At 43.5% G+C, this 27,694-nt stretch overlaps 1 long non-coding RNA gene across 1 annotated transcript; it reads right to left on the bottom strand.

Moving 5' to 3' along the window:
• LOC115271193 lies at positions 1-27,694 on the bottom strand. Its single transcript, XR_003899804.1, has 3 exons — positions 27,610-27,694; positions 3,748-3,889; positions 1-84 (listed from the first exon to the last, which is right to left on the bottom strand). It is a non-coding gene; the product is annotated as an uncharacterized LOC115271193 (long non-coding RNA).

The raw sequence follows: 27,694 nt of genomic DNA, 5'->3' as shown, positions 1-27,694 counted from the left end.
CTTCCTTCATGCTGGAGATCTCAGAAAACATCTACAGGGTGGGGCAGTTTTGTCTCGCTTCTTTTCAAAGAAGGTTAGCTCAGCCTTAAAAAAAAAAAAATTCATCTTGTCCACTGTCAGATGATGATGGTGTGTTTTCTCTTTGTTGCCTTATGGGGAGGATAAGTGGATCGTGGGTGTGGCTGACAGTTTTCTGAATTAATTCCTTCCCTGCACCTGTCCTGTTGTTTTAGCTATCTACTTGGCACAGGGCTTGTCTCAGACTCAGACTTCTTAGTAGTATGCACCACATGTTAATAATGAGGTTGTCTTTGTGGCTGCCTCCCCTCCCATTAGTGATTGCTACAGCACTTCCTTGTGTGACGAAATATTACGAAAACTTGGCTGTTTTTTTTTTTCTCCTCCTCTCAATAAATGAATCTTAGCAACTGGAAGCCAGTTCCAGCTGACCAGCCTGCTCTCTGCAGTCCAGCAGTGCTGCCGTCTATTGGTCACAAGTAGTGTGCCTCTGAGCTATGTGAGTTGCCTCTAAGACCCTACAGTAGATGCCCTCCGTCTGACACATGGTTATATAGACCATTGGTAGCACTAGGTTAAAAACTGTGAACGTTAAACTCTTGTGACCCAAGTCTGGCTGAGCTGTGCTTAGCACAGGACCCCAAGAGGGAAGGTGCCTTTTATGCCACCTTTGCTACTCCCTCATGCAGGGGCCAGTTCAGCCCCAGTGAGACCTGACTGCCTGTAGCCCCATGTACAGATACCGTGGCCATGCCCCTTTTTTCTCTACTCATACCAGAGGAAGAAGGATGCTGTCACAGGGACTGCTGCAGTGTCCCGTCCCCCATGCCTAAATATTCCACTTGCACAGGAGGGACTTGCTGTTGGCTGGGTGTTCCACCTCTGTGCACAGGGGCTGTAGCAGCAAGGAGAATAGGCCCTTTGGGGCAAATTCAAACTGCTGGAAGGGCATGTAACTCTACTGAAGTCAATCAGTCCGCACCTGCTTGCAACAGTTCTGAGGCCTGGCTCTTTTTTCAATGCAACGTCTTGCTTAGGGCCTGATTTTCCCCAAAACTCGCTGAAGTCAATGGAAACCTCCCCACTGACTTCAGTGGGTTTTGGAACAGACCCTTAGTGACCTTTCAAATGTCATTTCCTTGAGTAACATAGGTGCAGGCTAAAGAACCCAATAAATGGGGAGGCTTTTACTTAAACCAAGCCTGCTCATTCTTCTGAGTTGTTGCAGCTCTAGTTGATTTGCTTCCACTTAAAAGCCCCATAGGACTTCTTTCTCATAGATATGACTATAAAAAGCTAGAAAACAAGGAGCCTGGTAATGCAAGCCATCTCTATCTTAAGCATGTGTAAATCATCCATCACTTGAATATCTAGCCTAATTTCACTGTATTCCCGTTAGTTTTCTTCTGACGCTCAAGCTTTGTGTAAAGAGAAGCAAGGTCTTGACCGCCTTGTCTACATGAGAAAGTTTCACTGGTTTAACTGTAGGACTGATTTTTAAGCTGATCTAGTTAAAACAGTGTAAACATTCTTAAACCAACATAAATGTCCACACAGGGGTTTGCAACTGCTTCACTAAATTGGTTTAAAATAATACCGTTCGTTAAACCAGTGCGATGTTCTTGTTTAAATCAGGCCTAAGAGGGCATTTCAGGTAGGGAACTTGTTAGAGTGTAAACCTCTAGGGGCAGGGACTGTCTTTTTGCTCTCTTTGTACAATGCCTAGCACAATGCGGCCCTGGTCCATGACCCGGGTTCCTAGGCGCTATGGATATATGTAATAAAGCAGGATTTACAATGAATGATTTCCAGTTACGCTGTCACATCTAAGGGTTCTAAAATGCCACGTAAGATGACACTAACTAGCTTATGGTATTAAGCCCCTTACTCCTTCTCTTCTTTTTGATAGATGTTTTTTAACAGTGCAAGATGGAGCAACACTTCCTTCATTTCAGTCTTATAAAGTGTTGTTTTGTTTTCTTAACCTGCATTTGAAAAACTACCAAAATGTGGTGGGGTTTTCAGTGAAGAGTAATTCCCAAAACAATTGTAAAGGCCAGTCAGGTCTTGTTACTAACCCTAACCTTCTGAAGGGAAACTGTTTATTTTAATTTAAAACATGGAAAAGTACTTTTCAGCAGCCCTAGGCAACTTTTACAGCAATTAAAATATTGCACCATATAAAAATTGCAATTCTAGAAGCTAATTAAATTAGCCTAACCCAGCAATAAAACTGAGTCAGACAGCTTGACAATTACCCACAGCTTTCCCAAATGCCTGAAAAAACACGTGGGCCTTGTATCCTGGCCTGGAGATCGATAGATTCAGATTATTTCATACTGTGTGTGGCGGGGGGGGGAGGTGTAAATTCCAAAGCTATATGGGCTCTTCATGCCCCATGTTGACAATAGGAAAATAATTTCTTTTAAAACATACAATCTATTTTCCTAATCTGACATAGATACAAGAACAGCCCGTCAGCAACCTTCCCTTCAGTTAACCCAGGGGAACTCCCCTGAGAACTTTTGCTGATTAGAACTGTCAGAGTAACAGGAAGAAAAATAATTCTTTAGGTAGATATGTTCCAGGCCATGTTTGACCCAGGAATCAATAAGCAGCCATTGGATGGTGGGTCAGCAGATCATAGAGAGCTGGTATAGTGTGCTCCTACTGTGATGTATCAGTTTTGGTCACATTTTGATACCTTATCATCTAAAACAGTGGTTTTTCACCCAGAACCCAAAATCTAGCTGTGGCTTTTTGCAGCAATACACCCAAATGCTTTGGCTGCAGATGATTGGGGGTGGGGTGGGGGGTTAGGGTCTGGGTGAGAAATGAGAGTTGGCTTGGGGATACTGGGTGGGTTCAGTTGGTGAGGCTGGTAGGGTGCTGGGGTGGGGTGGACCTGGGAAGGGTGGCCCTATCATGAGCCATCTTTGTGTTGTGCCTCCCTGGTTACAAAGTCCTGATCTACAGTCAGCTGTGGCTCTAATAGAACCTCTAAAGTAAACTGAACTCCAGTAATGTACAGTGGGCACACACCGCCCTTAAGAGGGCTGATATCTTTGGGGAAGCTGAGAGGAAGAGTTGGCAGTCTGCCACGCCGCCAAGCAATGCTGGTTTACAGTGAGATTCTTCAACGCAGTGTGGTGGTGAAACTGAACGAACTTCTACTCTATAAGACACTGACACTTTCAAAAGGGTTAACCAGAAACCCTAGTAGTTGGACTAAGAGAACCAAGAAGGGAATTGCCGGGCATCATTTAGTGCAATTATTTGTGGGTTATTAATTAGTCCCTTCAGGATTTTCTTGAGTTGTTTGGCTTTTAAGAGAAAGTAGAGTTGTCTGATCATTGTTGCTCAAACTTTTTAAAAAAACTCTTTTGCTTAGTGACCTGCTCCTGTAAACCATGACACTAAAGTTAGGAGAGACATGTCAAACTTCTACAATCCCATTAAAAGAAGCTGCAAAAATTATGGTTTTTCATGGCAAACACCCTTTGCCTGGGTAACGCCGACAGACCTAGGTGAGCGATATTGAACCTGTAATCTCTGGAGCTTAGTGCATGAGCCTCTACTGCATGAGCTAAAGCCAACTGACTGTTAGTTAAGACTGCAGCGTAGACTCGTTAATGTTTCTCTCTAAGTGGTCTCGGTGTCACTAGATGGGGCAGAACACCACACCCAGAAGGTGGGTTACACCTGTCTTAACCAACACAATCCTCTTACCTTAGTATCTGGCTTTAAGGGCACTCACTGGTGAACGTGCAAATAGAACTCCAGATCTGGCTTCTCTGAGAGAGCTCTGATGATTCAGCAGTCCATACTGAAACTTGGCAATATTTCCAGCCTGCTCTTAAGCATGGGAAACCTGTAAATCGAATGAAAGGTCATTCACTGCGGCTCATTCAATGAGATTTTTCACAGATGTGTCTCAAGTCGACAAAGACACTGGCCAAAATCCATAAAGGTATAACTCTTTCTGATCTTAAATCACTTTGTTGGTTTTTGGTTTTGGATTGTTTTTTTTTTTTAAAGTCACAGAAGCATATGAAGTTAACTCTAATCTGAAGGTAAATTTCTGGGAACTTCCAGGCTTTGGACAGGGCTTTGGCAGCTGTTGCTTATTAATTTTATCTACTGCATAGTTCAGCTTCTCAGCAAATGAGAGCCTTGTAGGATTATCTGCTGTATTTTCTTTGATGCTTCCAAAGTGAAGCACTGCTATTTCTCATGCTGTCAAATGTGACTAGGTCACCCAAAGTGAAAGGCCAGCCACTGACTGTGCGCTCAGTCTTCAGATACACTGTAGCAGAGCTTGGGCCCTCTGTGGGATGGAGGAATAAAGGTGATGTATGCCACCTTTCTGCCCTCCCCTCAATCCTGGAGGCTGTTTGGCCTCTGACATAATCTACAACAATCTCAGGGCTGTTCAGAATTGCTGTGGTTTGTGATAGCCTTGTAGAGGGTTGTCATGCCAGCTGGGTATCCCCAGAATATAGCATACTCTGGGCATGCTTGCTCCTTTCCTCAGTACACCCCTAATGTGCCCCTATACTGGGAAGGAAGGGGGTTGGTGGTGTTGGCTCTATGCTTGCTGAGATTTCTCCATGCTGTAGGAATCCCCAGTTGCCCATTTAGAGCAGCTTTAAATCCTCTTAGCACAGACTGCAATCTGGCTCTGAAAGGTCACTATAAGGAAGAATATTTCAGACATCAGTGTGCTGTTTGAAACTGACAAAGGGATCACTTTAAAAGGATATAGGAATGATGTGAAATCACAAATTCTAGCCATAAGTTAAACTCTGCAGAAGTTCCAAAGCCCTTAGCTGCTTTGTTCTACACACATGAGTGACTTTGATAGGATTGTGCAGAACTCACATTTGCCCCCCTCAAAAAAAAAAAAAAAAAAAAGCCTCCCCAATCAGATTAAATTTTCCCCCTCCCCACAACCTGTATTCCACCTCTCCACACACAGCTCCTAAAAAGCTAGGTAAAATAGATAAACCTTGCAGTTTGCCCTCAAAGTAACACAGTCTGGGAGCACCAGACAAAGGAGAGGAGGAAACAAATTCACAGGGACTCTCCTGGCCTTGCTCTTTGATTTCTGAATAAGGTTTCATCCTATTAATTGTCTCTGGCCAGGTTTGAAAAATGGAGAGGGTCTAGGTGGCTTAGGGAACTAATAAGGATGCTACTTCTCACTACTACGCAAATGGTTTGAAGCCAGCCCTCATTTGTAGTGACCAAAAGCTGTTACAATCTTATGGCTGGTTAGTGGTCTTTATGAAATGGTTGGTCTGAGTTCAGTTTTCAGTGGGCCATGAAATCCACTTCAAGCGCCACCAGTGTGGCTGATCTCAGGTCAGAGACAAATGCATGAATGGGAATGGAGACTGAACTACTTTCTTCTCCTGTGAAGGTCCCTCTAGGGAAGGTTTGAGGCACGCTGGTATGAGAGTACATGAAGAAGCTTGCACTGTGGCTGCCTGTGGTGAACCTCTTCTGGACTTCAGACTCCAGGACAATCAATCCTATGCCTCTCACAAGCCCTCCATTCTACAGAATGTTTACATCCCATATTTTAAAAATGGGATCTGTTTATAGCACATCTGCACCAGAGATAGCAGTTACAATTTAGTAAATAACTCCCTGCTTCTCCAATCTGTTGCAGAAAGAAGACAAGAAGGGGCCACCTTCTCTTCAGACCTGCAGGGAGAAACTGCTTGTGACTTGGTGACCGCCTTTGTGTGACAGGTTAGTGTGTCATTAAACACAACGATTGGTGTATTTCTCCTGATGTCAATTATTCTGGGTTTCTGAAAGTCCAGAGTCCTTAATATCCCATGGAGAGTCCTGAAAATCCATCCTACAAACAGAATCCCAAGAAGCATGTTTTGTCCATGTGTTGCTTTGTGCCTGTAGGACTAGACTTATTTCCAGAGGCTAGTGACATGTGATGGTCTCCTGCCCTTTTGTGAAACTTTAAAGGAAGTCAGAAGAAGATTTTGTTCCTTATTGTGGTCTCTCTCTGACAGCCAGAAAGGAACTTGTTTTTTCTTCTGATTCCCTTTTCTTCCCCTGAAAGTTTCTGCGGCCCCTGCTCTGTCATTTCCAAACTCCTTTGTGCGCTGGAGGAATGAAATGAATAGCAGGGAAGATCGTTGAAAGGGTTTTGATTTTTTTATCTCAAAAGCTCATGGCTTAAAAAACTGAACCGGAAATCTCTAAGGACTAGACTGCGAGTTGTATTAATCTGAGCAGGGACAAATGCTGATTGCTGGTATCGGTGTGACTGACTGGTTTCAAAAGCAGCTGCAGCTTCAAATTTATTTACTGGGTTCTAACAAGTTTTCTAAAACAATGCAATGAGCTGCTGGTCTCTAGGAGTTAGCAGCAAGATGTAGTAACCAGTGTAGGGGGCATTCGTGTGGAATTAAGGGCTAGCTCATGTTCTGGATAGGTTGTTTTTGTTTTAGGAAGACACTGTCTAAATCAGTATGGAATTTCTTTTAAAAATATATCAGTTACATAATATGGACTTATCCATGTACTTAACTTAATGGATGTTGGGAGCCCCATGGAGTTCAATAGGAATACTTAATTTTATATATGTAAGCACATACATATATATTTGTGGGATCAAGGCCTTAGAGATTTAACCCTTAGGCCAAGATTTTCAAATTTGGGTGACTAAAGTTAACAATTGGGTTGATTTCTAAGAGGTGCTGGGCTGTCACAATTCTGATCAATGCCAATGGGAACTGAGAGCCGAACACCTCTGAAAATCAGGCATCTTTTTGGATGCCTAAAATTAGGCATATTTGAAAAGCGTGGCCTTCCCCTTTTAAAGTGTGTATGTGCTTGCAGCATTTCTTTTCTCTGTCATGAGTTTCCCTGCTGTAAGGAAGGGGTAACCACAGTAGGCCATATGGGAGCAGGGAGGGAGTTACCAGCTCAGCTTCAAATCCATTTGATATCTTTTTCATTCGCCAGTACCTGCCACTAGCATTTCTGTGTTAGACATATAGAGATTGGTCGTCCAAAGGCATTTCAAAAACGCCTCTCATAGATTTCGCTCCATTTTTAATTGTCTAAAACGTGTGACAAGTGACGTGACTAACAGTAGCTGGCTCTTCAAGTTGGCACAGATGAAAACTGAATCAGGATGCCTGAACTGGAGGTTCTTAGCTCTATCCTTGTCTGTTGTCACATGCTTAGCTGTAATCTTGAATGTCTCCTGAGACGCTCAGTTTTTTCCAGTAACTATAGTTTGTCCTAGTGATATTTCTGTCACCCAGGTTGGCTGCTCCTGTGTGCAATAATTTAATTCAGTCGCACATGTAAGGTGGGGGAGGCGCATGAGAGTAAGGGTCGGGTCTCCAAAAAGCTTATATGTTGGCTCAGCTCCCTATAACAAGAGGCCAGCTGTCAGTTTTAGCGCTGGAACTCCGAGCTCATGAGTGTTTTGATCTTGGGTTTAGTTAAGTGCTGTACCACTAAATTATTGAAGGCCCAGATTCTATAAACATTTCAGCACATACCTTATACTTTACTGACGTGAATATCCCCATTGAAGTGAATAGAACTACTTGCATGAGTCCAGTTACACACCTGCTTAAGTGCTTACATAATAAGAGCTGTACTTTGTACGTCTGAAGGTGACAAGCACACAGCTGATTTTTTTAAATTCTCTTTTGCTCACATTTGATGACAGCTTCTTAAAACTTTATGAATTAGACTATTTTCCTCACTCGTGTATCTTTATCTCGTGTGCACAATGATTTGCTATTGTAAAGTTGAGCTATATTGACACTAATATTAGTGTGTGTTGCGTAGAGAAATTAACTGAAGAAAAACGAACTATTTGGAGGGGTGGGGGTGTTCTGGTGAAGTAACCACATCCTGCAAAGGGAATTAATTACACGGATACTGCAAAATCTTGTAGAGAAATCAAGTGGAGGAGTTAAATTTTGTGCCCATATCGTGTTCCTTTTAAACCTTTTATTCACTTAGGAATAAATATCTACAATCACAGCAGTGTAAGTCTGGAGTAGCTGCACTGAAGTCAATGGAATTACTCCAGAGTTACATGAGTGTGACAGAGCAGAATCAACCCCCAAGCAAGTGCAACAGCTGCCTCTAAACACAATACCTGTATAACCAATTAATCCCAATTGTGAGCATTTCTACTCAACTTCAGCTTTTTAAAAATGTCAAATTGTCAGCTTCTAATTATTGTAATTAGCTTGCAGATTTCTTGAGGTGCCGTGATTGAAGACTGGCTCTTTAAATTTTCTGTTAATTTAAATAATGTTTATTTAATTCATTCAAATATAAGTTTTCAGTCAGGCTTGATGCTAAAATTAGCTGCTGGACTACAAAATCCCCTCAACAAATGTCACCAGTCCAGACACAAAAAGAGGGGGGAAAAAACCCCCAACCTTGTACTCTGAAATCCATATCTTACTCTCTTTTTTTAAAAAAAACATGGTCAAAGGGAAATTCTCTGGGAATTTCCCAGGAAGTGGAAGGGAAACTTTATTTATGAAACTAATGACAGACTGCTTTCAAGCTGACCAAAGTCTAGGCCATGGAATATTTTGTTAGCTTTTTTTTTGTATGAAACTGAATGGATAATGGCTGGGAGGAAGTGTGCCATGCTCCTCTGGAGATTTTCACTCCCTTGAACTGCAACCAAGTTCCAATACTGGGCTTCCTTCCGCAAAAACAAAGCAGTGACCAATTATTGTTGCTCCTTTTGCCAAGTGGGTAGCCAATTTGGGGACTTTGCAGTGGGCTAGCTTCTTTTTTGAGGAGCAATTAGTCACACAAATTCCCCATGTCTTTTCTCCTAGTCTAATTTTAGTTACAGAATGTACACAAAGTCCTATTACCCTGGACACAGAAAATGAATAATAGCCAAATTGTACACATGCAATTCAACTTGGAGAAACTCTAGTAAGACCCTGCTATATTCAGCCCTCTAGCAAGAAAACCACTTCCTTTCTGACCCATTGCTTTGCCTACAGGTGGGCAGCACCAGTGGAAGGGCGGCCAGCACATCCCTCGGCCCGCACCGCTTCCCGCATCCCCCATTGGCCTGGAGCGGCAAACCGCAGCCAGTGGGAGCCACGATCAGCCGAACCTGTGGGCCCGGCAGGTAAACAAATCGGCCCGGCCCACCAGGGGCTTTCCCTGAACAACCGGCAGACCAGCTTTGAGAGCCACTGATCTAGACCATCCCTGACAGGTGTTTGTCCAACCTGCTCTTAAGAATCTCCAATGATGGAGATTCCACAACCTCCCTAGGCAATTTATTCCAGTGCTTAACCACTCTGACAATTAGGAAGTTTTTCCTAATGTCCAATCTAAACTGCCGTTGCTTCTTGTCCTATCCTCAGAGGTTAAGAGAACAATTTTTCACCCTCCTCCTTGTAGCAACCTTTTATGTACTTGAAAACTGTTATCATGTGCCCTTTCAGTCTTCTCTTTTCCAGACTAAACAAACCTAATTTTTTCAATCTTCCCTCATAGGTCATGTTTTCTAGACCTTTAAACATTTGTGTCGCTCTTCTCTGGACTGTCTCCAATTTGTCCACATCTTTCCTGAAATGTGGCGCCCAGAACTGGACACAATATTCCAGTTGAGGCCTAATTAGTGAAGGATAAAGAGGAAGAATTACTTCTCATGTCTTGCTTACAACACTCCTGCTAATGCATCCCAGACAGATGTCTGCTTTTTTTTTTTTTTTTTTTTTGCAACAGTGTTACACTGTTGACTCACATTTAGCTTGTGATCCACTATGACCCCCAGATCCCTTTCTGCAGTACTCCTTCCTAGGCAGTCATTTCCCATTTTGTATGTATGCAACTGATTTTCCTTTTATTCAGAGATTGGAAGTCAAAAGCAAACTCTCTCCTGCTTTTTCAACTCCCAATTTAGTTTTAAACTTTGAATTAACTAGTCATTGAACTGAAATGAAGGAAATAATCTCTCTATATCTGCAGAAGAGGGCACTACTGTCAAAAGCTGATTTAGCACTTTAACAAACTCTGGTTCCAGGAGCTTAGCAAGTGACTTCCACCAGTTTAATGGTTTGACTTTGTTTAAAACTTTGGCAGCAAACATGTAATGTTTTAAATTATTTTTCTAATGTAATGATCTTAATAGATTATAATAAATTTAGACCTTAACATAGATTGTTTAATTTTAAATAAAAAAAATCTGATTTAAATTTTTAAAATCTGATTATGTTAAAAATCACTTTTTTTTTTTAAATCCACCTTGTCTAAGAGGTTCAACCATAACCAATGTCCTCCAGAGTTCGCTTCTCTGAAAGTGTCTATCCAGGCAAAAGACCCATAAAACCCCATAGAAACAACTGTCCAGGTGCAATTGCTGTAACCAGTTTTTATGAAGTTCTTTGGGCAAAACCCTATCTGCCCTTTTATATGGAAGGTTTCATAGTAAGTACCCGTATATCATTCATAACCTGCATTTCAGTACTACCCTGTAGTTTGCACAGTGTATTAGTTTAATCTTGTAAAGCAATTTGGGATACATAGCATTTGTCATCTGAAAGTAAGTGTACATACTAAAATAATCAAGCTGGATAACTGATAGTTGCAAATGGTCAGGTTGTATTGAGTCAATGAAAATTATCCCTGTTTGCTTGTTTTGCCACTCTTCTACTATAGTAGCATCTAACTTAATGATTTCACTCCATTGTGAACTAACAGGCAATAAACTAAGGGGTGGTATATGGTAGGGACTTCAAGAATGGCTTTACCAAATTTGTTTCACCGAGGATTAATCTCAAAGAATCATTACAGTATTTAGCACTGTTAGTAGCCTTTATTTGAGAGAAGCCCAGACACCATTATAATACTAGGCTCAACTTGCATTAGTAGACGTATTCAGGGGATGCCTGGACCACATCAGGATGACAGTTTTATTAAAAATAGCATTACAAAGAAATTAAATTGAATTTTAAAACCACAGTATCTATTGTGACGAAGAGCAGTGACTCTCTCAGAGAAATAGGAGAAGCACAAAAGTGCCTGATATTGTTTGATGGTATAATATAAGTGAAACCACAGAAATGTCAAGTTGGCCTAGGTGTATGTTCTAGGAAACCCCCCTGAAAGTAGATACAAATCTAATTTAATTTTCCTTTTCACACTAGTTTTGTATTGTATTTCCAACCAGCACAAACTCTAAGGGTTAGGCAAGTGAAATATCCCGGAATTAAACAATAATTCCAGAGAAGATTGGCAACTGACACCATGTGTAGCATCACTTTGAATAGGAAGCATTTGGTGAGCTATGCCTATCTCATAGAGCTGGAAGGGACCAAGTCCAGGCTCCTGCCTTCACTAGCAGGACCAAGTACTGAATTTGCCCCAGATCCCTCTGAGTGGCCCCCTCAAGGATTGAGCTCACAACCCTGGGTTTAGCAGGCCAATGCTCAAACCACTGAGCTATCCCTCCCCCAGCTCTCTGGTCCTAATCTTGTATGAAAAGATCATTAATTGGTGCTAGCTTTGTGGCCTTATGCTGGGGTTCTGGTTTGATTTTCTCTCTCTCTCTCCCCCTGGACTAGGTGAATGGTAACTGCAGTGAAGTCTTCAAATAGCTGAACTGGTCTAAAGGGAAAACCTCCATAGTTTTACAGGGATTTATAGGGCTGCAAGGTGAGGCAGGTTTGAGGTCTTCATAACCAGTGCAAGTGCTTACGTAAGTGTTGTAACGTTAAGAATGCGCAGGGTTCCATTGAAGTCAATGGGACACTGACTGTGGTGGCAACCCCAGCACCGTTCCTCCCACTCTGAGCAGCCCTTATGTGGGATCCCCATTCTGGCTGTATCTCCCCAACTCCTTCCTCTCCTTGACTGGCTGCCTCTGAAGTACCTCCTGGCTCAGTACCTGCTGCTGCTGACTTTTTACATCCACTGTACTGCTTTGCGTAAAGATTAACTTCCTTTCTTGCTCTTTCTCTTGCTTTCAATTGGGAACAGAGGGCCAAATCCCGTGAAGTGCCGATTGCCTTCTGCAAGATGCTGAGCACTGGGAGTAGAAGGTGGCAAGAATCTTGCAGACGGTGTTCAGCGCCTCTCAGGTTAGACCCTGTGGATGCTTTGAGAGGTGGATTGACAGGTATTTAATTTATTGCAACATCTGGAAGTATTTCTGCATCCTCTGCTGAAATGTTGTGTGTAACTTCTTACAGCACTAAAAGATGTGATATCCAGTCGTGCCTACAGCAGCTGTGTACCAGGAAAGCAGTTTTTTTGGTCTTGCCCTATGTTTTTAGGGATAGAGGTCTTCTGGCAGGACAATAGCATCACTGTAACCAGAAGGGATGATTGATCAATGTGACCATGCCATCCCAGGCCACGAAGTTGGCAGATCTCTTCAGTGAAGTCTTGTTAGTGATTGGAGAGGTCTCCGGGAGGGGTGCAAATGTTTCTGTATCATCTCTGAGGGCTCCTAGATTCTGGGGCCAGCCAGGGATTGGACTGATCACTGGTATAAACTAGAGCAGCCCCGAGGTTGCTCTAACCTGTACCTGGCTGCTAAAAGCCAAGAATAGTTGGCGTTCCACGACGTTCCAGGCATGCCCCCTTTTTCAGCCAGCCACTCCCCAACATGCTTCCTTTATCCCAGGCTACAAAATGAGGGATGGAGCTGATACAGTGGTTTTATACCAGTCAGGGATTGCCCCTCCACAGGGGGAATTCCTGGGTAGCAGGTTAAGCTGGCTTTATTCCTGCTGTGAGTTACCAAAAAGGCATGAAGCAGGAATAATTGGAACAAATAATGTTGTTGTTGTTTGTTGTTCTCCCTCCCCTCCCCTCCCCCCCAAATCTAGATTACTTCTGTTTCAGATTAAGACAAAGAGAGAACAATCTAATGTATCCAAGTCAGGTCCTCATCTCGTGTCCATTGGTTACACTTCATTGACCTCTTCCAATGGAGAGAACTACACTGATTTATATTGGCTGATGGTCTGGCCCTCCGTGCGTATGCGAGCGAGTGAGGGAACACGGATTCTCTCTGTAACATTCCACATCTGAAGTGAAACACAGAAAAAGGCAGCTGCCCTTCATGAGTCAGAAAGACTCTGTTTAAAGGAGCAGGATGCAGAATAACAGCACCTCCTTTCCCTTACATAGCCGTCATCACCACAAGACCCACAAAGACTTTAAACTAACCACAGGGTAACATGAAACAAATGGGAGCCAAGTGGCTGAACTAAAGAGGATCTAAATCCACATCTTTCAAGCAACTGCAATTTGCTAGCAGTCGTTTTCTGATAGATGTGTTTATTAAAACACGCCTTTGTTTTTACTTTTTTGTTTTATAATATGGAAGCCTCATTCAAGCCCTGATGCAGCAGTCTGTGCCCATTCACAAAGCACTTTAGCCTGCACTTAGCTTTAAGTGTATGTTGTCCCCTTGATGTTAATGTGACTCAAGCTTGTGTTTAAAGTTAAACAAGGGTTTAAAAGCTTTGATGAATAGAGATGGTCTTAAATGTTTTGCTGAATTTGGACTCCAGTGTATAATTCCTGAGAGGATGAAAAATCTCTTCTGTAATGAATGTAAATGTTACCTCTTATTTGTTCTGGATTTTCTTCTGTTAGGATTAGTAGAAATATCATATGTTAGTAATCCTAATGTTTTAGTTTCATGTCAGAAGTACAGTATGGACAAAATCCCTTGCCTTGGTTGGTTTGCTGGTTCCGACCTTTGGGCTTGCTTTATCCTGCCACAAGAAATTCTCAAAGCATTTTGTAAATGGCTTTTCCACAGAAACCCTCTTCTTCATGTGAGCTATTCATTTTTTCTTAAAATGAGCAGAGGCGTGTTGTGATAACGGGGTCTACAAAAGTACTCTAATTGTGAGCTCAACTGTAAAAAGTGAGTGTCAGTTCATAGATTGTGATATCTTATCATAATAAATGTTGATGGGAAAAGTTGCAAAAGGGAAATGGACTGAATTAGCTAAAACAAAAAGGCCTATTGATCTGCTTCAAGGACTGTTAAAATTATGACTGGTAAACAAGGGGAGTGGAAATCCATGAATAGGGCCCTACCAAATTCATAGCCATAAAAAATGCATCATGAACCATGAAATCTGGTCTTATGTGCTTTTACCCTATACTATACAGATTTCACAGGGGAGACCAGTGTTTCTCAAACTGGGGGTCCTGACCCAAAAGGGAGTTGCAGGAGTGGTTGCAAGGTTATTCTAGGGGTGGGGGGGGGGGTTCACTGTCTTGCCAACCTTACTTCTGTGCTGCCTTCAGAGCTGAACGGCTGGAGAGTGGCGGCTACTGACTGAGGGCCCAGCTCTGCAGCCAGCAGCGCAGAAGTAAGGGTGGCAATATACTATGCCATGCCATGCCGTGCCATCCCTACTTCTGCACTGCTGCTGGCGGTGGCTCTGTCTTCAGAGTTGGGCTCCTGGCCACTAGCTGCTGTTCTCCAGCTCTGAAGGCAGCGCTGCCACCAGTTCAGAAGTAAGGGTAGTAGTACCACAACCACCCCACTACAATAACCTTGCGACCCCCTCCCCCCTAGACACACACACACACACACACACACACCTCCTTTTTGGGTCAGGACCTCTACAATTACAACAAATTAAATTTCTCATTTAAATAGCTGAAATCATGACATTTATGATTTTTAAAATCCTATGAGCATGAAATTGACCAAAATAGACCATGAATTTGGTAGGGCCCTATCAGTGAACCAAAAATGGTGTGTCAGAAATTGGTCTGATCGGTGGACAAAATAATGTTGGGATGGACTTTCCACTATTGCTCCTTTTTTGTGTCATTAAAGAGATTTTGGGGTGAAAAATAGGCTACTAGAGTGAGCTTCGCTATCATGGCTGCCACACCAACTGTCTTCTGCGACCCTGATCCTGAGAGCTGTCCTGACCAGACCAGGCTAGAGAGAGGGACCCAATGACATTACCACCTCCACCAGCTTCAGTTAAATACTGAACATCATTTGGCATGTGATCCTTTCCCACCATATCTCTTTCCTATCTCTCTAATACGAGTCTAGCTTAGCTGCCCAAGACTGCATATTTTACAACAATGGAATCGGATAGCAACAATGATAGTTAGATGGACTGGCCTCGGGCTAACTTCTTCTCTTTTTCCCAAAGAGGACAGTTATTACCATCTTTTGTACCATCTGAAAGACTGACAAACAAATGGGGGAGGGTTCTTTCTAAAGCCGCTCTCCAGCTAAAGGGAAGGGGATCAGGCAGGGGTGTTGTTAAAATGGAAGCTTTATCTAGCACTTTTTACATTTCAAATGCTTTAACTGTCTTTCCTTCTTTTCTGTATCTTTAATAAAGGGCTGAAAAAATTAATAGTGTGTTTGTCATAGTGCTAAGCAGGCTGAGGTCCCTGTGTGCCAAACGTTGTTCAACACTGTTTAATGTTAGACACTGACAACTGGGTTATGTTAGCACTTTTGGCACATATATTCTTTCAAAATTTATACAACAGGCATGTGGGAACGTATTGGAGACCAAGCACAGCAGTGTTTCACCTGGAGCGGTAGGTATCATAGCTTCTAGCACAACAATCCCATCATCACCCCCTACTCTGGATACTGCTCAGGGCGTTTCTGCTAGGAATGACTCCATGGCTCATGAAGACCCTTCTGAAGAATTAATGTTTCCTTGTTCTGTGTTTGTAGTATGGTAGAGTCCCTAGCTGAGACTATACAGTGGTCCAGCCCAAGACTGCCCCAAACAACTAGGTGGAGATAGTCTGTGTCCCAAAGAGCATACATTTTAAATAAACAAGACCAAAACGGAAGCACAGAGAGGTAATGTGACTTGCCCTAGATCCCATATCAGCTCAGTGGCAGCAGAGGGGGGAATAGAACCCACCCGGTTTGCCTCCCTCTCCACCACACCATGCTGCATCCTAGTTTTACTCTTTGGAAGTCACTAAGTGGCAGATACCTGCTCGCAAAAGAATATTCTAGAATGACATCCTGAGAGCAGTTCCAACTGTTGTTCAAGCTGAGGAATTTACACAGCAGTGCAGTGAAGGCCCTTCTGCTGCCTTGATTCTTAGAAAACAAAAAACAAAAAATCACAAAACTAATTCTTACTCTGATGAGGGCTGAACTGTGCCCACCCTCCTAGCTACGAATGGATGTGGCCCACCTCAGACGGTGTACATTGGGGAGGAGCAACACTGTTTGGGGTGATGAAGTTCAGCACAACTGGAACAACATAAGCAGAACAATTTTCAGTTTAGCATCTGTGGTTTGGGAGCATACCAATGTTATGTTGTCTTTTTTCCTGTGGAACTCTTACAATGAAAAAATAGTCCAACTGCCAGCTCTATACTGAATTTGAGAGTATGCATGAACATCTTTAGCCTAGGGGGGTAAAACAAAACAAATCTCTAAAATCTACCCCTAAAAAAGAAAGGTTCCAGAAAGAGTTGATCAGGGTGGAGTGGGAGAACTGGCTGCTACTCCTAAAGCAAAATAGCAGACAAACGACTCCGTGTTGTCAGACATGCTAGCAAGGAGCTCCTCAGCTCAAAAATATCCCAGAAACAGCAGAAACGAATTTCTCCATCCAGTCAGTAACTGTGCCCAGAGACCAAGTTCATTTTTATAGAAGCAGTACGTTGGTTCAGAAGTCCCATCATATGGTGCAGTGGAGTGAGAGGGAAATGCAGAAACCTTGTGAATTTGCAGAATCCACAGCCTGAACACACAGGGTACGTCAAAAGATTATAATCCCTCTTTGAGAAATGTTTAGCTGGGAAATGGATCTGGACTCCATAGATAAACAACTTCTTGCTTTTTCTATGTTTGTGCATTGAGACCCCCTCCCCCTTCCTCTTCCAGCCCATTATCCAGAAGCTTGCCAGCTGCCGGTCATGAGGAATTGTAAGAGAAAATAAAACAATACAGAGGATCTTCGGCCCCAGTAAGCCAAACTTAACAATGCTGGTATAAAGACCTGTACATACATGCTTATGCAACTTACCTTGTCTCGGGTTTCATTACAAACCTGAATAAGAACATGAGACTTATTACAAGATTAGCTAAGATTCATGAGCCTTTCAGTCAAACAAACGGTTTCAAACCAAAGGAGGTCAAATTACAGTTTAGTTTTGAACTTGTTTAAAGACATAGGTTTGTGGCTTCAATTGAGTTACGCTTATGACTTGTGAGTTTCAATCCAAAGTGAAACTGTGTGTGTGAAATTGCATGGACTGAAACTGAATAAAATGCCCAAGTGAACCCCTGCAAAGTGAAACCACTGAGTTCCACACAGCTCGGTGGCACATAGTTTCATATTCTTGAGTGGTGCGGATGTCTGCTTTGGATCAGTATAAGTCCACATTGAAAGTGCAACTACAATTTTTGTAACTCATTGGAGGCATGATCACCTTAACCAACTACACGTAACATGGTTCAGTTTGTGTCCAAATAGCAGCTTTTCTGCTGTCACAAGCTTGTGTGCAAATCTACTATGCTGCCAAAATGCAGTTCCCACAGTACATGAATATGACACATGGGCAGCTTGCCCATAGCGCTTCAGCAGGGGGCAGCATGTCCAGAGGACACAGATGTAGAATGACACCAGCAGCGTGTGGGGTGAAGCACTCTGGGATTTCCAGCTGCACAGAGATCTGGGAAAGCAGAGGACTACATAGCCAAATTGGTTAGAGGCATGGCAAATCCTCCTCTACCAACAGTATACTTAACCAACAGCATGCTGAACCAGTGACAGTAAGACCACTCTAGAGGCTACGTCTACACTGCATACCACTTGTGGCAGAATGTAGGGTGTATAGCTAGACGCCACAGTGAAAAGCAGGCTGTGTCCACACTGCGGTGTGTAGCTACACTTGTCAATGAAAAACTCTGGCAGCGGGCAAAGGAGCGGAAGCGGGGAGCTACTGGAGTCTTCCTCTGCTGGAGTCAGGACACTACGCTGCTAAAAATAATAGTGTTGATGGGGGATGCACTGCCTGGGCATCTAGAGAACCATGTAGGGTACATACCAGGTCCTGGAGTGTGTACACTACTCACCCAAGCCATGCCTCACCATTTACATTGCTATTTGTACCCGTGCTAGGGAGGTGTGTAGTGTATGTGCTCTACATGTTGCCAAAAGGAGCGTGCAGTGTAGACATACCTTATGTGCCAACCTACGGCTGTGGCAAGAGGGATGCACTATTAGCTGCTATGGTTACTAACCAAGTTATAGCCTTGTTGTGAGGACACAAATTATGTTTAGCACCAACTATGCCACTAATTTGTTACAAACTCAGTTAAAAATTGTGATGTGTACAGAGTCTGTACTGTAAAAGATTTTTTTTTGTGTGGGGGGGGAGTTTAAAATTATTTTCAAAAAGAACAGGAGTACTTGTGGCACCTTAGAGACTAACAAATCTATTAGAGCATAAGCTTTCGTGGGCTACTGACTTAGAACAACGCTTCCTTAGCTCTCGTCCCCTAACGCCCCTACTCTACTTGCGCTACATTGATGACATCTTCATCATCTGGACCCATGGAAAAGAAGCCCTTGAGGAATTCCGCCATGATTTCAATAATTTCCATCCCACCATCAACCTCAGCCTAGATCAATCCACACAAGCAGTCCATTTCCTGGACACTACTGTGCTAATAAGCGATGGTCACATAAATACCACCCTATACCGGAAACCTACTGACTGCTACACTTACCTACATGCCTCCAGCTTCCATCCAGGACACACCACACGTTCCATTGTCTACAGCCAAGCTCTAAGATATAACCGCATTTGCTCCAATCCCTCAGACAGAGACAAGCACCTACAAGATCTCTATCAAGCATTCTTAAAACTACAATACCCACCTGCTGAAGTGAAAAAACAGATTGATAGAGCCAGACGAGTACCCAGAAGTCACCTCCTACAAGACAGGCCCAACAAAGAAAATAACAGAACACCACTAGCTGTCACCTTCAGCCCCCAACTAAAACCTCTCCAGCGCATCATCAAAGATCTACAACCTATCCTGAAAGATGATCCGTCAGTCTCACAGATCTTGGGAGACATCCCTGTCCTCGCTTACAAACAACCCCCCAACCTAAAGCAAATACTCACCAGCAACCACACATCACTGAACAAAAACACTGACCCAGGAACCTATCCTTGTAACAAAGCCCAAGGCCAACTCTGTCCACATATCTATTCAAGTGACATCATCATAGGACCTAATCACATCAGCCATACCATCAGGGGCTGGTTCACCTGCACATCTACCAATGTGATATATGCCATCATATGCCAGCAATGCCCCTCTGCCATGTACATTGGCCAAACCGGACAGTCTCTACGCAAAAGAATTAATGGACACAAATCTGACATCAGGAATCATAATACTCAAAAACCAGTGGGAGAACACTTTAACCTGTCTGGTCATTCAATGACAGACCTGCGGGTGGCTATTTTACAACAGAAAAACTTCAAAAACAGACTCCAACGAGAGACTGCTGAGCTGGAATTGATATGCAAACTAGATACAATCAATTTAGGATTGAATAAGGAATGGCTGAGCCATTACAAACATTGAATCTATCTCCCCTTGTAAGTATTCTCACACTTCTTATCAAACTGTCTGTACTGGGCTAGCTTGATTATCACTTCAAAAGTTTTTTTTCTCTTACTTAATTGGCGTCTCAGAGTTGGTAAGACAACTCCCACCTGTTCATGCTCTCTGTATGTGTGTATATATATCTCCTCAATATATGTTCCATTCTATATGCATCCGAAGAAGTGGGCTGTAGCCCACGAAAGCTTATGCTCTAATAAATTTGTTAGTCTCTAAGGTGCCACAAGTACTCCTGTTCTTTTTGCGGATACAGACTAACACGGCTGCTACTCTGAAACCTAAAATTATTTTGAGCTAGAAGTCTCTTAGAAAATCTATGACTAATCTTCACATTCCTTATAAGCATTTGCATAGTTAAATAGACATGAAACCAGAAGCAGATCATTCATGTCTGGAGCTGTTTGTAGATGACTCTGCCTCTTCTAGCCAGTATGCCTTTAAACTTTTGGGGCTAGAGGAAGTCAAAACACTCCCAGGCATAATAATCTATAGAGCGGGTGTGTCAAAGGCCTATGCATCTTGATGATATTTGGAGTGTGCTAGGCATATTATAAGGTTGTAGTACCTAAGATTTAATTAAAAAATAGGAAGTTTCTAGCCCTCATGGTTGCGCAAAATAATGTTCCAAATATGAATGAGTGTAACTGATGCAGTGTTTTTATCTTGCATCAGCAGGCAGCCTGAACGAATGACTCAGACGTGTGAACTTCCTTCCTCCTATTAATCTTACTGCGGGGGTGGAGGGGGAATGCCATCTATATGGTGGTGGGATTTTGAAGATGCTGCAGAGAAAGAAATGCAAAAGGAAGTACAGAGGGGAGACTCAATGAAATGATGGGGAAGCAAGAGAAACAATGAGTAGAATTAGCTGTGGTCCTAAAGAGAAGTATGTTTCTACTAAATGATGCTGAATTGAACAAATTATAAATGGTGATAATGGATAACATTTTCCAGTGCACCAAAACGACATAGGAGCTTAAATCACCCATGGCCAGATTTTTAAAGGTATTTACGCACCTAAAGATAAAATCAATGGGAGTTAGACACTGCATCTAAAAATCCCACTTAGCTCCTAGCTGCATCGTTGGGTATCTAACTGCCTGTAAAAATCTGGCCCTGAGGCAGTTTTGAAAATTGCATACAACTAGTTTAGGGTGGAATTTTCAAAAATGTGTGGCCTTGGTTCCTAATTCACCCTCCAAACAAAATGGTAAAACGGGGTTGGGTCAGTGCTGAGCACTTCTGAACATCCCACCCGTTAGTCGTGATGTTCAAGCCGTATTTTGCTCTTCATCATTGTGCAAACCTGCCATTAACATCGATGACAACATAGGCTTTGGCTGGAGGGCTGTGTGTGTGTGTGTGTGTGTGTGTCCCAGTTCACTGCCTCAGTGCAACAGAGATGCTATATCAAGGGCTTGAGGGAGTGAAGATGTGCTAGTGGGAGCAATTCCTGGTTTAACCTTTACTTAGGATTCTCTTGAAAACTTCTCTCTCTGTGTTTAGAGTTTGCAATTAGAAAAGTGTTTTTTTCATTTTTACCCTTCATACTGGCTGTGGACTAAATTCTGCTCCAGGCCACTGAAGTTAATGGTCCTGCATGGATGTACCAGAGAACAATTTGGCCCACTGTTTTGTCTAGTGAATAGTTTCTTTTAGAATATATGCAGTGAAGTTGCCTCTGCCCTTCCTTTATTGAAATAGCTAGCTAGACGATATCTCTGTTTCTCAGGCTGTCATGTGTTCAGTGGTTACAATGATTTAAAAAAAATCAAACCCAAAATTGGAAGTGTCAGACTTAAATTACTTTACATTTGTTTCACTGTATGTAGGTAATCTATAAATCACATTAGCTCCTTTTCCTTACTCTTCCTGGGGCCTGATCCTGCAAACATGTATGTACACAAAGAAATGAGAATCCTGTAGTTTGAATTTAGCCTAATTAAATTAAGAACGTGCAAAGATGTGATTAATTGCAGCAGTGGGATTATCTATATGAGTAAAATTACTTGTATGTAAATGTTAGCAGGACTGTGTGTGTCTATATTATAAATGCATAGTGTGTGTGTGTACATATACATTTATGTGACTATTACACACACTAATAAACAGAATTGAGTAAAGGACAAGCAGGCAGGGGCACTGTCATCATTATTAATAGGTGCTGTGTAAAAACCTGACCAGTAATTGGCTTCTAGGGATTTTGATCTGCCTTGAAATAATCTGGAGGGAGTGATGTACTGATAACTGGCTGACCTTCGCTCCCACGTAATTCAATAATACACATCAGAATTCACTATGCTCCTTTACCATTGAACTTGCACTATGTCCATGAAATGTCTAATCAAGTGCTAAGTACTTTTATGCAATTTTATTGTCCTCCAAAACTTGCCAAACCACACAAAATAGCTCCATTGCCATCTGTATGTTAGTCATAAACTGTCTGATCTAATTTCCCATGCTTTTGTAGGAAGATGATTCTTTACCTCCCATGAATGACAGTGAAAGCTGCCTACACGGATTGCTGTCACTGGACTGGAAGGGAAGGCATTTCCTATTTACAGGGAGCTAATGTCATGAAATAAGTTCAGCAAAAAAAGAGGGGGAGAGAAACCAGTTAATTTCCCCCCCCCCAAATAATCTTATATACCAGGAACAAAATGTTTTCAGAGCTTCTTTCTAAAGTCCTAATGAAACCCTGAGGCCCAGATTCTCATACCTGAACTCACCCTGGGAAGCAAAAATAGACCCATAGACCTAACTGTGACTACTCATGCAATAAGTTGATACTTAGCATGAGTAAGGGTATTAGATTCTGGTTCTTAGGGCTTGGCTACACTTGCAGATGTAGAGCGCTGGGAGTTAAACCAGCCTTCGGAGACCGCAGCAGGGAAAGTGCTGCCGTGTGTTTACACTGTCAGTTGCAAGTGCACTGGCGTGGCCACATTAGCAGCTCTTGCAACGCCACAAAGAGCAGTGCATTGTGGTTGCTAGCCCAGTGTGCAAGTGGCTGCAGCGTGCTTTTCAAATGGGGGTGGGGGAGGTGGAGTGTGACAGTAGGGTTACCATATTTCAATACTGCAAAAAGAGGACACTCCACGGGGCCTCGGCCCCGCCCCAACTCCGCCCCTTCACCAAAGTCCCCGCCCCCACCCCCCCCCCCCCCCCTGGGCCCCCCGCATTCCCCCTCCTCCCTCCCCCCCCCCCGGCTGCTGCTGCGCTGGGGAAGTGGCTTCGGCCCCCGCCGTGGTGGAGAGCGGCGGGAGCCGGGAAAGTTGGATCCTGGGGAGGAGGCGGCTGCGTGCTCGGATGCCGCCCGCCACCTCTGTGCCCCTGCAGATTGGGAGAGTTGTTAGTTTTGCTGCAGCCACTCCACTCGCACTCGGGGTCCCCCGAGTGTCTTTTGCCCGAGTGCGAGTGGCTGCAGCAAAACTAACAACTCCCCTGATCTGCGGAGGCACAGAGGCGGCGGGTGGCATCCAAGCGCACAGCCACCTCCTCCCCGGGCTCCGGCTGCTGCTGCGCTAGGGAAGTTGCTTCGGCCCTGGCATGCAGTGGAGAGCGGCGGGAGCCGGGAAAGTTGGAGCCCGGGGAGGAGGCAGTCCCCTTTCCATGCCTCCCTATTTTCCTGGACATGTTTGGCTTTTTGGAAATTCCTCCAGGACGGGGATTTGAGGACCAAAAAGCCGGACATGTCTGGGAAAATCCGGATGTATGGTAACCCTATGTGACAGGGAGTGTGTTGTGTGTCTGTGGGGGGAGAGACAGTGTGTTTTGGGGGGCAAAGAGCGTGTCAGCATGCTGTCTTGTAAGTTCAGACAGCAGCAGAGCCTCCCTTCCCCCCACCTCTCTCTCTCACACACACTCTCAGCAGCAGCATTCCACAGTAATGGTTACTTCGTCCCAGAGCAGATAAGCATGCCGGCTGTCAGAAACAGAGCTTTGAAAGGGGATATCCACATGCCTGCAGCCAAGTTCAAAACAATGCCAAGAATGGTGACTTGACTTGAGGGGATTATGGGATGTTTCCGGAGGCCAATCACAGCGCTGTAATGCAACATGTTGTCCACACTGACACCTGGGCATTTCAGCCAGGGCGCAGCAAGCTCTATGCTTCTTGTGGAAGTGAATTACTAGGAGCGCTCCAGCTGCATAGTCCAGGTGCTCTACGTTCCTTGCCAATGTGGACACCTCAGGAGTTAGGGCGCCCAGGGCTGATTTAATGCGCTCTAACTTGGAAGCGTAGCCAAGGCCTTAGTGACAAAAGCAGATGTGGGGCTGGGAATCAAATAGGGAGGGGGCAGATGGTGATGGAGCAAAAGAGGGAAGCAAATCTTTAAGGAGGAAAAAAACAAGCAACTATAAAATCAACTATAAACAAAGTGAACATAGCACAGTGAGAGCGGGAGCCAGCTGGCCTACTCTTAAAGAATAGAATGTTACAGGCAAGTCGCATCTTAGGCGCATTTAACATGCACGAATTCAGCTTTGCGCGGTCGGCAAAAACGGGAAAAAAGAAAAAAAAAACAATATAAAAACTGCATCTGTAGTGCGGGCGATTCTGCCCGCCGTTGAACTCAATGAGTGTTTCACTATACGCGTTTTCACTTTACGCACTAACCACGGAATGGAACCCCCGCGTAAGATGAGACTTGCCTGTACTTAGTTTTCTCAAGCTGGCTTCTCTTGAAGATGGGCACACTCGTGCCATCAGAGGAAAGCTCAGCAGTAGGCATTTGACTTTTCGCAGGACTGAAGGAGCACTTTGCATGAGGACTATCCACTTGAGAAATGTTCTATTAGAACATCACTAACCAATGGGAGAATCTTTGCAAGCGACTGATGGAATTTTGAAAATGTTTCGATGACCTAATTTAGGTGAAAAAGGCAACTGTTACTTCTTGAAAATATTCTTTGGCTTCCTGAGGAGGATCAGCTGCAACAGTCCCTGCATTTTTGTGTTGCATACACTGTATTAGTAAAAGCTTGTCTACACTTACTGCGCTGCAGTGGTGCAGGTGCACCATCTGTAGCACATAGTGAAGACACTACCTACGCCAACGGGAGAGCTTCTCTCATCAATGTAGGTACTCTACCTTCCCAAGATGCAGTAGCTGTGTCAGTGGGAGAAGCCTTCCCATCAACATAGCACTGTCTACCCAGGGAATTCAGTCAGTCTAACCCCATAGCTGAGAGGTGTGGATTTTCCAGCACCCCAGAGCGACATAGTTATACCAACATAAATTTGTAGTGTAGACTGGGGCTAAGAGGCAGATTGCAAATTGCAGCAGACCTTTGGGTTTCAGACTGATTGCGATATATGTTAGAGCTTTTCTATATTACCGGCTGGATCGACAGGTAGCGATCAATCCAGCGGGGGTTGATTTATCGCATCTAGTCTAGATGCAATAAATCGACTGCTGAGTGCTCTCCCATCGACTCTGGTACTCCACCAGGGTGAGAGGCGCAGGCGGAGTCGACGGTGGAGCATCAGTCATCCACTTACCGCAGTGAAGATACCGCAGTAAGTAGATCTAAATACATCGACTTCAGCTACGTTATTCATGTAGCTGAAGTTGCGTAACTTAGATCGATTCCCCCCGCCCCAAGTGTAGACCAGACCTAAATGTGGTTTCACTGTATTTTCAGAATTGACAACTGTTTTTAAATGATGGAGGAACTCAAGTCCTCCATAATTTAAGTTATCTCAAGTTATCTCAAGTCAATATTTCAAAAGCTCATAAGTGACTTAGAAGCCTAAGTCCTATAGACTTTCAGTGAGACTTGGGAGCCTCAATCACATTTGAAAATGGGACTTAGGAACCTCCCAGCTTTTGGATAATGAACTTTTTGGTGGAAAAGCTTCCTCTAGCTTTGGTCTGATTATGATCATGATTTAAGCTCACCTCTGAGGAATAGTGGGGGCAGTTTAGCCAAAATTAGGCGGTTCATTATTTACAGTTTTGGACATGATCAGTAACTATTTATATTTACATTTTTAAAACATTCTGCTCTCTTAATGTCATGCCAGTTCACTTATACGTGTGCTTCAGGTTTCTCCATTACCTATAATTGGTATATACCACCTCTGTGAGTAGCACTAAGTGAGCAATTTGTAGCAAGTACCGTATTGAATACAGTAACTCCTCACTTAACATCCTCCCGCTTAACGTTGTTTCAAAGTTACGTCGCTGCTCAATTAGGGAACATGCTCATTTAAAGTTGTGGAATGCCCCCTTATAACGTCGTTTGGCTGCCTGCTCTGTCCACTGCTTGTAAGATTCTGTGGGAGAGCAGCGACTTTACAAGGGAGCATTGCACAAGTTCCTCTTCTCCGCCTCCTCCCCCTCCCGCCCAGTGCTCCCCCCACTGCCAAACAGCTGTTTGGCAGCACTTAGGACTTTCTGGGAGGGAGGGGGAAGTGCAGAGAAGCGTTGTGTCTCCGCTCCTCCCCCGCCCTCCCAGAAAGTCTTAAGCTTAGGACTTTGGGAGGGAGGGGGAGGAAGGAGAGGGGATGCGGTGTGCTCCGGAGAGGAGGTGGAGTGGGGGTAGGAAGAGGTGGGCCTGGAATGGAGCGAGGTGGGCCTGGAGCATCCTGGGCAAAGTCGGCGCCTGTTCTTCTCCAGGGAAGCTGCCACTGCTGCTGCGAAGGTGCTTCCTAGTGTCCTTGCCTGCAGTGGGCTGTGCCTGTATGGGGTAAGCCAGGGGCACTTCCCAACCACAGTACAGTACAGTACTGTACAGTATATAATGCCTTTTGTCTGCCCAAAAAAATTTCCTTGGAACCTAACCCCCCGCATTTACATTAAATCTTATGGGAAAATTGGATTCATTTAACATCGTTTCACTTAAAGTTGCATTTTTCAGGAACATAACTACAACGTTAAGTGAGGAGTTACTGTACAAACTCCCATGAAAATTCTCAATGCCAACAACTTATCATCTTACATACCTCCTAAAGCCTATCTTTGGATGTGTACGAATCACTCCCACTAGCTAAGATGACAAACACCTGTGACTACTTTGATCTCTGTGACTTACACAGTTTATGCAACTGCACCTGAGCTATTTTGAGCACAGGCCATCCTTGTTACTTGCTTAGTATAATGGGACCCTAACCTCTCATTGGGGTCCTTAAATGCTACTGCAATAGCAATAATAAATAATAATTCAGTAAGTCAGTTGTCTGTCAGCAGCTTGAGATTTTCTTGAATTTATGTGGTTTTCAATATTTGCTGGATAATTTCAACAGTTGACTCTTGCTCTGTGAATTGGTCACAAACAGATCATTAGGAGCACTCTGCATCTGAAACTTTAAAGTGTGTTTAGTGATGTGACTAAGAGATCGGTTTGTTACAGTTTCTCTTCCCAGACTGGCTAAATAACTTTCAGCATCAAGTGTTGAGTGTAAGTACAGTATTTATGTTTGAGTTCAGCATTCACTTTCTGCAAACTAATCTAAGCTTCACATTTGCAGCAAAGTTGATGCCAAAATCCCATTCAATACAATGAACAAGGAAAGTGAGTACAAAGTGCATGCCATTTCCTTAATTGAGCAAATTGTGTAGATAACATTTAGCTTCAAGTGAGAGCTACCTTTGTTCTCACGGGTATGCTTTTAGTGGCTTGATTTGTTTTTCTCTTCTACGATTAGTTTTTAAGCAGTCACTTTTCACACTCCCCCTAGCCCCCAAATCAAAACTAAAGCAAATGGCATTTACGAGAAATTGGAGATTGGCATGTTGTTGCTTTTTAATCTCCCCCAGCACATTGCCACGTACAGCAGAAACTTTCACGTCTCACTCCCTGTTTTCTAGACACACACCACTCCTGAAGCTGGTGTAAAAAGATCAATATAAGCTCATTTCTCAGATGCGGCACCGATAGTTCCCCCCTCCCCCATATATTGAAAAGAACCAACTTACGTGTCTGGATTTTCTTGATACTTTGCTTAAGCGGGCTGAAAATCGAATGCAGTACTGGAACCAACTCCCTGCATTAAATGAGGAA

Source organism: Terrapene carolina, unplaced genomic scaffold (assembly GCF_002925995.2).
Source record: "Terrapene carolina triunguis isolate 2854851 unplaced genomic scaffold, T_m_triunguis-2.0 Scaffold26, whole genome shotgun sequence".
Taxonomy (NCBI): Eukaryota; Metazoa; Chordata; order Testudines; family Emydidae; genus Terrapene; species Terrapene triunguis.
Note: the sequence above shows the minus strand (reverse complement) of the source record. Positions and strands in the feature narration are given on the sequence as shown.